Raw genomic sequence first — 12,898 nt, 5'->3', positions numbered from 1 at the left:
TCCCAATCCAGCATGAGCAGGTGTGTGCACCAAGTGATCCCTGCAATACTCAGACGAATGGGCACACAATTTATCAAACCAACCACGGCTGACGTGCGGCAGAAGGCAATCAGTGATTTTTATTTATTAGCCAGATTTCCACGCACTGTGGGTGCAATAGATTGTACCCATGTGGCACTATGCCCCCCCCCCCCCCCCGGCACCTCGAGCATATCTACTGCAACAGGAAACATTGGCATTCGATAAATGTGCAGATGATTGTGGATGCACATGGCCTCATATGGCATGTCCGTGCCAAACACCCAGGGTCAAGCCATGACAGTTTTATTTACCGACACAGCCCCATCCCAACCGAGTTTGACCAGAACATGTATGGAGACAGCTGGCTGATTGGTGAGTGACATGGGTGTCAGGTATGACTGCCCCCCCCCCATGATGCACACATCACAAGGGGCACATGCACGACTAACATCCTCCTGTCTTTTCCCTTCCAGGTGACTCTGCCTATGCCCTGGGACCTCACATGATGACCCCATTTCGTAACCCTCAAACACCAGGAGAGGAAAGATATAACGAAGCCCATGCACGTACCCGTGCGGTGGTGGAGCGCACATTTGGCATCCTTAAATCTCGATTCAGATGTCTGGATAAATCAGGGGGGACCCTATTGTATTCACCCAACTTTGTATGCCAAATCGTAGGGGCATGTAGTATTCTCCACAATTTAGCTCAAAGAAGGGGCATGCACATTGAGCTACGCAATGACCTTACCCCCGAACCACGCAACCCCCCCCCCCCCCCCCAAGAAACACTACCGGATCTTCTGAGGGAAGAGCAATCCGGAATGGTCTTGTGGAACGTCTCTTTGCACATTTAACACACCCTGATCTTGTCACAAGTATAATGCATGTATGTACACCACTGTAGTCCCTAGCACACACCCGACACATGCACCCCCAATTGGATTAGACCCAACAATACCCCATGGTATTAGGGAGCAGCAACGCCGCGTCAAGGCTCCAATTATGTTGCTGTCCATTCATACACCTTTCACATGGCAGAGGGTGACACCCCTTTTCCAGCAGGAGTGCCACCCCCCCCCCCCATTCACACACCAGTCACACTGTAGTATACACTCCTCACCGTGTGTAGGGACTACAAATAAATATAAAAACTCATATCCTGAGCATATAAAAAAAAAATAATCTCATACCCTGAGCATATAGAAAAATAATAAAAAAAATCATATTGTGTTGAGCAAAAAAATGTAGACATAAAATTATTTTTTTGTTTTTTTCTTTGGGCCAAGGGTGCCCCGGCTCTGGCTCCTCAATCTCCGTGGTGCGGAGGAGGCATGGGGTGGGGATGGAGGGGTGGGGGGAGGAGGGGGGGGAGGAGCATCAACCCCTACTTCCACACTCCTTGCAGGTGGTGGCTGCATGCCCTCCATGGCGTTGGCCAGGCGGGCAAGGATGGTGTTGGTCTGGGCCAACATCCGCATTTGGCGGGTGGTGGTATCCCGCTGATGCCGGCGGGTAACTCTCGCCTCCTCCTGCACTGCAGCGGTGTTGGCCTGCACCGCAGCTGTCATCCTGCTTAACAAAGCTGGTGTGGTCTCCAGAGCCACCAAGCAGGTGACTATGGCCTTAGAGTTGCCACTAATTTCCCCCAGGCTCTGTGCCACATGTTTGTCCCGGTCCTCATGCAGGGTGAGGGCATGCTGCATAGAGGTGGAGGTGGATGCCATGCTGTCCGCCAGACGACGCACCTCTCCCACCATGGCCCCTATATGGCGGGTCTGCAGGGCCTGCTCCTCCAGCAGACCGTCACGGAGGCTGGAGGATATATGCCTCGTTTTGGACAGAGCCTTCCTGGGAGGAGAGGCTCGGCCACGGACAGAGGGAGAAGGGGAGGGGTCCACAAGGGAGGGGCTTGCCCTGGAGGGGGATGATGTGCTGGGCGGGGGGGTGGTGGGTTGCACAGGGATGGTGGTATCCTCCTGGAGGGAGCCAGAGTCCTCCTGGATAAGGAAAAAGGAATCCTCCTCCAATACCACTTGCTCCTCCATACTTGGCCCCGGTATGATCTTCTCCTGGACCAGCATAGCCAGAATGTCCATGGGGCCTGACTGGACCCCTGGCTCTGGTCTGGATGGGCTGGGTCGAGCCGCAGCCGAAGACGGCCCAGCTTCTTCTTCCTCATCACCACCTGTGGATGACACCAAAACTACATATTTTGCTGGTGCAACACACTTCTCATATGTTCTCTTGTACCCCCTCCCATGATGCACAGCAGATATGAAAGAAAAATAACTTACCAGTCCCCAAGTTCCCAACAGTGGAGTCGTACCCTTCAAGTCCCTCCACCTGCTCCTGCACGAACGTTTGTGCAATAAGCTGCTCCTCCTGATTGAGCCGGATCATACATCGCGGACCACCTCCCGTGCCACCGGTATGCTTCCTGATAAGAGCCAGTTTTTCACGGACCCTGCGCCTCATATCATTTAATTTCTTCTGGATGTCATCCCAGGTACGCACTTCATTACCCAGGGCATTGATGTCCAGGGCAATGGCTTCATATATAGCCCTCCTTTGGGCAATGGTGGTGTTTGCCCGCTGGGCACCATATAGGACTTCCTTATGCTGCTGGAGTGCAGCAATCAGGATGTCCATCTCTGCAGCCACAAAGTTGGGCTTCCTTTTTTTGGTCCCTTTGGGAGGTGCCATGTCTTGCAAAAGGGCTGAATTTCCTTGCTCAGGGGGGGTAGGAAAAAGCAGGATGAAATTCAGCAAAGAACCTGCGCAAGTCTGCTCCTATTTATTTGCTCAGTGCAAGCAGCTGAGCAGGATTTGCCCTGAAATTATGCTAGCAAACCTCTGCTGAGCCGAAAATTCCTCATTTACATAGGGGCACACCCACTTTGACTTGCACGGCCTTGCGCCCTCAGCTTTGCCTTAAACAGGAGCAAATTAAATGAACAAACGATTCCTGAATCAGGTGGCAATTTGGCAAAATTGCTCCAGCGCAGAGAAATTCAGCTGAGCGGCTCAGGTGTAAGTAATGGGCAAATCTACCTGAATCTGGGCCATAGAATACAAAATGACCAAACAAAATGAAACTGACTTTCGTAAGAAGCCAGATTTACTGGCGAAACGGCGTTGGGCCAGGAGTTGGCCGAGAGATCTTTGCACCATTCAGGGTATGTATAATTGTGTTCCTTTGTGTTCCTTCCATCTTAACCTCAGTCTCCACAATCGCCTCTGTTGCATTGTGTTTGGGGCGTTGCTGCTATGAGACTCTGAGGTATGCTCTTTCAGCTAGTATTCTTTTTCCCTGTATTTTTGTGCACTGATCTCCCGGCCTCTCCTTGGGTCCTGCTCCTCATCTGTGTGTCCCGCCTTGTGCTGCCTGTTTTATAATACATGTATGTACTGTTTATATATATTTACAATAAAGCTTTTTGGATTTTCATACATACGAAAGTCAGTTTCATTTTTTTGGGTAATTATTATGACTCCTTGGGGGTCTGATGTTTTGATATCATTCTGTCCGGTTAATATTGGTTGTACATAGAATACAGTCACATTTTGGCCACAAATACGGCCATTCGTTTACTGCGGTTTAAATAAACCGTGTGTTCATATACTGATCATTTTGGATTTAACGTACATCGAATACAGTCACATTTAGGCCACAAATACCGCTGTCATATAGAGTTAAAAAAAAAAAAATTTAGTGCAATACCCTACATCAGGGTTTATATTGGCGGTTAATTATTTTTAACATACTTAACCAATTTTTACTTTGCTTTGTGAACGCTAACTATGAGGCAAACATCTAATAAAGGACGCGGTCATGGTCGCGGTGGTGGGGTTGGTGGAGCCTCTGGTGCAGGGAGAGGACGTGGCCGTTCTGCCACAGCTACACGTCCTACTGAACCTACTACCTCAGGTCCCAGTAGCCACCAGAATCTACAGCGATATTTGGTCGGGCCCAATGCCGTTCTAAGGATGGTAAGGCCTGAGCAAGTACAGGCGCTAGTCAATTGGGTGGCCAAGTGGATCCAGAACGTTCACATTATCTCCCACCCAGTCTTCTACAGAAAGCGCACAGGTGGCGCCTGAAACCCATGCCCATCAGTCTGTCACATCACCCCAGTGCATATCGGGGAACCTGTCTGAGCCTCAAGTCATGCAGCAGTCTGTTATGCTGTTTGAAGACTCTGCTGGTAGGTTTTCCCAAGGGCATCCACCTAGCCCTTCCCCAGGGGTGGAAGACATAGAATGCACTGACGCACAACCACTTATGTTTGCTGATGAGGACATGGGAATACCACCTCAGCACGTCTCTGATGATGACGAAACACAGGTGCCAACTGCTGCGTCTTTCTTCAGTGTGCAGACCGAAAAGGAGGTCAGGGAGGAAGACTGGGTGGAAGACGATGCAGGGGACGATGAGGTCCTAGACCCCACATGGAATGAAGGTCGTGCCACTGACTTTCAGAGTTCAGAGGAAGAGGCAGTGGTGAGACCGAGCCAACAGCATAGCAAAAGCGGGAGCAGGGTGCAAAAGCAGAGCAGCCATCGCCAAAACAGTTCGCCTGCTACTGGCCACCGTCAACAGGGACCGGGCACACCAAAGGCAGCTTCAAGGAGTTCCCTCGCATGGCACTTCTTCACACAATGTGCTGACGACAAGACGCGAGTGGTTTGCACGCTGTGCCATCAGAGCCTGAAGCGAGGCATTAATATTCTGAACCTTAGCACAACCTGCATGACCAGGCATCTACATGCGAGACACTGGCTGCAGGGGAGTAAGCACCTTCAAAACCAAGAAAGGGCCCCTCCTGCTCCCTCTTCTGCTGCTGCCTCGGCCTCTTCCTCCGCCTCTGGAGGAACGTTTGCACCTGCCGCCCAGCAAACAGAGGATGTGCCACCAACAACACCACCTCCGTCACCAAGCATCTCCACCATGTCACACGGAAGCGTTTAGCTCTCCATCTCACAAACCTTTGAGAGAAAGCGTAAATTCCCACCTAGCCACCCTCGATCCCTTGCCCTGAATGCCAGAATTTCTAAACTGCTGGCCTTTGAAATGCTGTCATTCAGGCTGGTGGAGACGAAGAGCTTCAAACAGCTCATGTCGCTTGCTGTCCCAGCCGCCACTACTTCTCCAGGAGAGCCGTGCCCTCCCTGCACAACCAAGTATCGGATAAAATCAAGTGTGCACTGCGCAACGCCATCTGTGGCAAGGTCCACCTAACTACAGATACGTGGACCAGTAAGCACGGCCAGGGACACTATATCTCCCTAACTGCACACTGGGTAAATGTAGTTGCGGCTGGGCCCCAGGCGGAGAGCTGTTTGGCGCACGTCCTTCCGCCGCCAAGGATCGCAGGGCATCATTGTTTGCCTCCTCTTCCTACTTGGCTTCCTCCTCCTCTTGTACCACCTCCTTATCCGGTCAGCGACAGACCTTCACCACCAACTTCAGCACAGCCAGGGGGAAAAACGTCAGCAGGCCATTCTGTAACTGATGTGTTTGGGGGACAGGCCCCACACCGCGCAGGAGTTGTCGCGAGGTATAGAACAACAGACCGACGAGTGGTTGCTGCAAGTGGGCCTCAAGCCCGGCCTGGTGGTGTGCGATAATGGGTGAAATCTCGTTGCAGCTCTGGGACTAGCCGGTTTGACGCACATCCCTTGCCTGGCGCATGTGCTGAATTTGGTGGTGCAGAAATTCATTCACAACTACCCCAACATGTCTGAGCTGCTGCATAAAGTGTGGGCCGTCTGTGCGCGCTTCCGGCGTTCTCATCCTGCCGCTGCTCGGCTGTCTGCTCTACAGCGTAACTTCGGCCTTCCCGCTCACCGACTCATATGCGACGTGTCCACCAGGTGGAACTCCACCTTGCACATGCTGGAGAGACTGTGCGAGCAGCAGCAGGCCATAGTGGAGTTTCAGCTGCAGCACGCACGGGTGAGTCGTACTGCAGAACAGCACCACTTCACCACCAATGACTGGGCCTCCATGCGAGACCTGTGTGCCCTGTTGCGCTGTTTCGAGTACTCCACCAACATGGTCAGTGGCGATGACGCCGTTATCAGCGTTACAATACCACTTCTATGTCTCCTTGAGAAAACACTTAGGGCGGTGATGGAAGAGGATGTGGCCCAGGACGAGGAGGAGGAAGAGGGGTCATCTCTAACACTTTCAGGCCAGTCTTTTAGAAGTGGCTCAGAAAGAGGATTTTTGCAACAGCAGAGGCCAGGTACAAATTTGGCCAGCCAGGGCCCACTACTGGAGGACGAAGAGGAGGAGGATGAGGAGTAGGATGGGGATGAAGCATGTTCACAGCGGGGTGGCATCCAAAGCAGCTCGGGCCTATCACTGGTGCATGGCTGGGGGGGTACCGAGGACGCAGACGATACGCCTCCCACAGAGGACAGCTTGTCCTTACCTCTGGGCAGCCTGGCACACATGAGCGACTACATGCTGCAGTGCCTGCGCAACGACTGCAGAGTTCCCCACATTTTAACGTATGCTGACTACTGGGTGGCCACCCTGCTGGATCCCCGTTACAAAGACAATGTGCCGTCCTTAATTCCCTCACTGGAGCGTGATCGGAAGATGCGCGACTACAGGCGCACGCTGGTAGACGCGCTCCTGAGAGCATTCCCGACTGACGCAGGTGGAAGCACAAGCTGAAGGCAGGGGAGGAGGAAGAGGTGTCAGCGCCAGCACCTTAGAAGGCAGGGTTAGCATGGCCGACATGTGGAAAAGCTTTGTCACCTCGCTGCAACAACAGACCCCAACTGCTGATATGGAGCGTGTTAGCAGGAGGCAGCATTTGAACAACATGGTGGAACAGTACCTGTGCACACGCCTACACGTACTGACTGATGGTTCTGCCCCATTCAACTTCTGGGTCTCCAAATTGTCCACATGGCCAGAGCTTGCCCTGTATGCCTTGGAGGTGCTGGCCTGCCCTGCAGCCAGTGTACTCTCTGAACGTGTATTTAGCACGGCAGGAGGTGTCATCACAGACAGACGCAGACCCCTGTCCACAGCCAACTTGGACAAGCTCACGTTCATTAAAATGAACCAGGCTTGGATCCCACAAGACTTGTCTGTATCTTGTGCAGAATAGACATTTATACCACCATCAAACATACATTCTTGTACTCAAGTCAAGTGCAATGATTCTTTGTGTTCTTTTTTTTATTTGTCCCAATATTTTGGGGGCTACCTACCCCAATAAAAAATAAAAAAAAACATTGTTGGCTACCTGTTCCTCCTCCATTGCTGCTTCCACCTACAACACCACATTTACCGCCTCCTCAACCTCCGACTCCATATCCACCTCCTCCTGAGTTGCAGGTTAATAATTTGTAATTTTTAGTTATTTTATTTCATTTTAAGTTATTTCCCTATCCACATTTGTTTGCAGAGCGGTTCCCATGCTCTTAAGCACATTTTACTGCCTTTTACATCCCTCTAGCCTTTTCAAGGACTATTTTAGAGCCGTTTTAATTTAAAAAAATGCCAAGTTTTACCATTTTTGGCATATACAAACCCCTGCTGTGCCTGGGTGACAGGGGCCTAAATCTCTCAAAATCCTCTGTTGTATTGCTGGGTGACATGAACCCCCTTTTGCCGTGAATGAACCCCTGCTCTGCATTGCTGACAGGGGCCTAAATCTCTCAAAATCCTCTGTTCTATTGCTGGGTGACATGAACCCCCTTTTGCCGTGAATGAACCCCTGCTGTGCCTGGGTGACTGGGGCCTAAATCTCTCAAAATCCTCTGTTGTATTGCTGGGTGACATGAACCCCCTTTTATCGTGAATGAACCCCTGCTGTGCCTGGGTGACTGGGGCCTAAATCTCTCCAAAATCCTCTGTTGTATTGCTGGGTGATATGAACCCCCTTTTGCCGTGAATGAACCCCTGCTCTGCATTGCTGACAGGGGCCTAAATCTCTCAAAATCCTCTGTTGTATTGCTGGGTGACATGAACCCCCTTTTGCCGGGAATGAACCCCTGCTCTGCATTGCTGACAGGGGCCTAAATCTCTCAAAATCCTCTGTTCTATTGCTGGGTGACATGAACCCCCTTTTGCCGTGAATGAACCCCTGCTGTGTCTGGGTGACTGGGGTCTAAATCTCTCAAAATCCTCTGTTGTATTGCTGGGTGACATGAACCCCCTTTTGCCGTGAATGAACCCCTGGTGTGCCTGGGTGACTGGGTCCTAAATCTCTCAAAATCCTCTGTTGTATTGCTGGGTGATATGAACCCCCTTTTGCCGTGAATGAACCCCTGCTGTACCTGGGTGACTGGGGCCTAAATCTTTCAAAATCCTCTGTTGTATTGCTGGGTGACATGAACCCCCTAATGCCGTGAATGAACCCCTGCTCTGCATTGCTGACAGGGGCCTAAATCTCTCAAAATCCTCTGTTCTATTGCTGGGTGACAAGAACCCCCTTTTGCCATGAATGAACCCCTGCTCTGCATTACTGACAGGGAACTAAATTTAGTGAAAACATCTGTTACTGATCGGAAGATGCACGACTACAAGCGCACGCTGATGATAGCATTCCCACCTGACAGCGGGGGCACAGTGGAAGCACAAGGCGAAGGCAGAGGAGGAGGAAAAGGTCGCCAACGCAGCTGGGGCACCACCAGCACCTGAGAAGGCAGGGTTAGCATGGCCAAAATGTGGAAAAGCTTTGTCAGCCTTGGAGGTGCTGACCTGCCCTGCAGCCAGTGTATAGTGTGAACGTGTGTTTAGTACGGCAGAGAGCATTATCACAGGCCGCAGCCAATGTGGACAAGCTTACATTTATTAAAATGAACCAGGCATGGATCCCACAGAACTTGTTCATACCTTGTGCAGAATAGACATTTATACCAGCCTCAACCATCCATTCTTGTACTCAAGTGCACTTATTCTTTGTTTTATTTTGTTATATGTCCCAATATGTCCCAATATAAAATATAACACAAATCAGTGTTGGCTACCTATTCCTCCTTCACCGCCGCTTCCACCTACACCGCCACATCCACCGCCTCCTCAACCTCCTACTCCTAGATCCAGATTGTTATTTTTAATTTTTCTGTCTTTTATGTTATTTTAAGTCATTTCCCTAATTTTCAGCAGAGTATAATACCTGTTCTTCTACCTCCCCATTCTATCCTTTCATAAACTATGGGTTGTAAAATATACCAATTTGATACTTGTTTGCAATTTCCCCTATCCAAAATGTTTTTAAAGAATGTAAGTGTAATGTTTCTTTATTTCTTACAGTGGAACAATAATCTAAGCAAGCTATCAGATTATAGTTTTAGTGTGAATAATATAGTAATATTGTTGTGAATCCTTATGGCTGTAACTGGTTTGCACTGGCTAGACTGGCTATTGTACAGAGTTTAAGGTATCCCTGGTCTTCAGCCATATCCCTGCAATGGGGTGTGGACTTTCCTGCAGAATGATTCGCAGGTGACTGACCCCAGAATAGTCACCAACTGGCAGCCAGATGCAGCCAGGACTGGATTATACCTAGTCGTGGAGTATGGAACAGGACTGCAGAGCTAGATTAGGAATGTGGGGTGTCGAACAGGACTGTGGTCACAGGACAGAACAGATGTGGAGTGTGAAACCAGAAACACTCACAGATCATTAGCCAACCAAAAGTGAGAGCCAGGAAATCGGAGGCCAGTGCACAACCAGGATTCAGAAACTGGAGGATCAATGACAAAGAGCATGACTAGAAGCTGGAGTATTAATGACAAGGAGTGAAAGCCAGTTATAAGGATGCCAGGAGCCCAACCAGGGACTGAAACTTTTCATATGGGCACTTTGGAACTAAGGAAAAATTACCACCAGCCAAAGCCGGGAGTAGTATAGTGGGACATGTCTCGTGAAACTCAAAGTGACAGGTGCCCCGCCCCTTTTTCACACCATAACCGCTGCCAGAAACGCCTAACCCCGCCAAGATCCGCCCATTTGTCTCCCCTCGCTGCCCCAAACCACGCCTAAATGCCTCCCACTTTGATATGATTTTCCTATCATTTTATATGGTTTAATATTAATTTTATATCAAATGATAAGCTTTTTATATCACTTTAAAAGTCCTTATCAAATTATAAGCTTTTATTAACACTTTATATCCCATTTATAACATTTTGATACAGTTTTATAGCACTTTTATGTCAGTTGGCGATTTGATATCACTTTGATATCATTTTGATATGCCTTTTATATATTGGCATGCACTTTTGATACAGTTTTATACCACATTTATGTCATTTTGTGATTTGATATCACTTTGATATAATTTTGATATGCTTTTTATATATTGGCATGCCTGGTCATGTTCAAAATACATACACTACACGGCCGAGCATCTTTTAATTATAATAGCAACGATAAAAAATCAAGGATGACAAAATTTTCATCATTTTTAAAAGTTTTATTAATTTTTCTTTATTTACAACACGTCAACTTACATTTATAACAACCACTTAGGGCCGACAGGTTTGTGTGTAATTACAACAGCGTATACATAATAGTTTCATGCGCTTTGCTACAAAGGAGCGCACAACACTATCATTTTTTCTAAAATCACTCGTAAACATTTTTAATACACTTTCAAAAGGTATTCCTTTAGCTATACAATGTAAGATATAGATGCAGTAATGTCTGCAGACCGAACTAGCGACGTCCTGATTTGTCTGTTTAGATACCTTATAGTCTTAGAATTCTTGTATAAAAATTTTATAAATTCAGCAGGAAATAGCTCACTCGACAGTGATAATCCATAACTATCAAAAAAATATAGATACGTCGTCAGGCTGTATTATAATTAAAAAACAGTGTCGCCCCCACTTATACGAATTGTCCGTATTTACAATGTAGGCCGCCGGGCGGTCGATAATTTTATTTTTAGGTAATAAATCGCATGGAAATACACCTTTAAATATGCAACGGGCGTGAAAGTCGGTTTTAATAATTTCATAATTTTTTTTTTTTATTGAGAAGCATATAAAACTTCCCTTCTATTATTTATTTCAATAATGTTTTCATGAACTGAATACACAATCATGTTAATAGTGTTTACAATTCAGCTCTGAGATTTCCGCTTTTTACTAGTGAGAAATGACCGCCCACGTTCTTGATCCGGCGATAAATAAAAAGCGAACAATGTGTAGCCGTTCAAAAATTCAGACCGGTTCGCAGATAAAGCGTTGTCAGCCTTATGCTCTCCTGAAATATGCATGAGCGACATATATTCTCGAACCACTGATTCGTCTTGGAAATTAAGTTGAAACGGTTTTGCGGGTATCTGTTGCCCCCGTCCAAATATAAGGCCGCATAATTCGCATTATAACGGTTAAAGCACAAGAATTTCTTTGGTAATGACCTGAAAATGACGCGTTGTCCACAAACGTTAGTATTACTGTTCTCGGTATGTTCCCCAGAAATTGATTCTCGTGGTTAGATATGCAACAAATTTTCGTACTTCTCTGAATAAGGGCTCTATGTCGCCATAGGAGCAGACAGCTTTCGGCGTGTAGTACTGTTTTCGCAATATCTCGGCAATACCCGTAATTTTAGCAACGTTTTTAAGCAGCGTCTATCAAACAATGCGACCCAACTGTTTACGCAATTTTAACTAATCAAGATAGTGGATTTATTGTAAAAAGAAAAAAGCTGACTACATTTTATTTAAAAACAATTTATGTAAAACTAATAAAAACATTACAAGACGTTGCGTACAAACACATTTTATATACATTCAAAGTAAAAAAAAGTATGTAAAACAAATAAAAACATTATAATGCGTTACATACAAATACATTTTATATACATTCAAAAGTGTACCATCTTCAAAAGCTTCTAAAAAGAAACGTGTTTTACCAGGGTACATTTGCCGCGCCAACGTAATAATCTGTAATTTATCACGAGGGTTCTTAAAAAGGACCATGTATTTAGTGTTTAAATTTATGGTTCGGCTTTTCTTACCCATACTAAAAAAAAATTGAACGAGATACATAATGCTCAAGTTTCTGTGGTGTACGTATTTGGTGAATGCGTTTTGCATTTCAAGATTTTTTACAAGCCGCCTCCATTAAATCATCAATTTACCTTGTCCGGCGGGCTGTAAAATTTTGCGGTATTCCCTCGACAAACCTGATATTTGTAAACAAACGGGTTAGTTCATCGTGCAATTTCTGCCAACAAGCGTAAAACTAAATGACGTTATCAGGTTTGTGCGCCATTAACGTATCTGCTTGTATTAACAAACTTTTAACAAAAAACTCTTTCTGGAATTTGAGGGGCCTGCTAAAATACATGAAAAAGGGTGTTGAAATTGAGCCGCCATGTTTAATAGCCGGAAGGTAGCGTTGTAATATCGTCAGTCAGACGTCTCTTTGTGTAAACACACTTTTGCGTTTTACGTAACGGTCTTGTCTCTATGGTCAAACGTTTTCTGTTTCTGAAAATTCAGTTTTGCTTGATACCTATTGTTTTCTGCGTCTCGGGATCGGAGTTGCGTGAGTAGTCCGGTACAAGGTGTTTTAAACTGTCAAAATTAACAAGTCGGGCGTTAACGACGTTGAGCGTTATACCCTTAACCTTTAATACAGTTTTACAGTTGTTGAGTTTGTAACCGTAGGTCAACGTTAGAACCGTTTATCTAGAATGGGTATTCCATCAACAGGGCGACTTAGTGAATTTTAACAGTACCATGTACACAGAACATTTTAGATTCGCTAACCTTGAAGCCATTCGTTCATTTGTCGACGCTCTTGATGCTATACACGCAGCTATACAATCTTTGTTAGATATAGTTTTACAGGCCGCCGAGCCGTGTGATTATAACCAACTGCGCTTAGAC

General features: G+C 46.9%; 1 protein-coding gene across 2 annotated transcripts in view; it reads right to left on the bottom strand.

Moving 5' to 3' along the window:
• IL12RB1 (interleukin 12 receptor subunit beta 1) overlaps positions 1–12,898 on the bottom strand; it is a 403,260-nt gene that overhangs the window by 156,950 nt on the left and 233,412 nt on the right. The gene's annotated exons all lie outside the window — the stretch shown is intronic.

The sequence above is a fragment of the Bufo bufo genome, chromosome 2 (genome assembly GCF_905171765.1).
Source record: "Bufo bufo chromosome 2, aBufBuf1.1, whole genome shotgun sequence".
Taxonomy (NCBI): Eukaryota; Metazoa; Chordata; class Amphibia; order Anura; family Bufonidae; genus Bufo; species Bufo bufo.
Note: the sequence above shows the minus strand (reverse complement) of the source record. Positions and strands in the feature narration are given on the sequence as shown.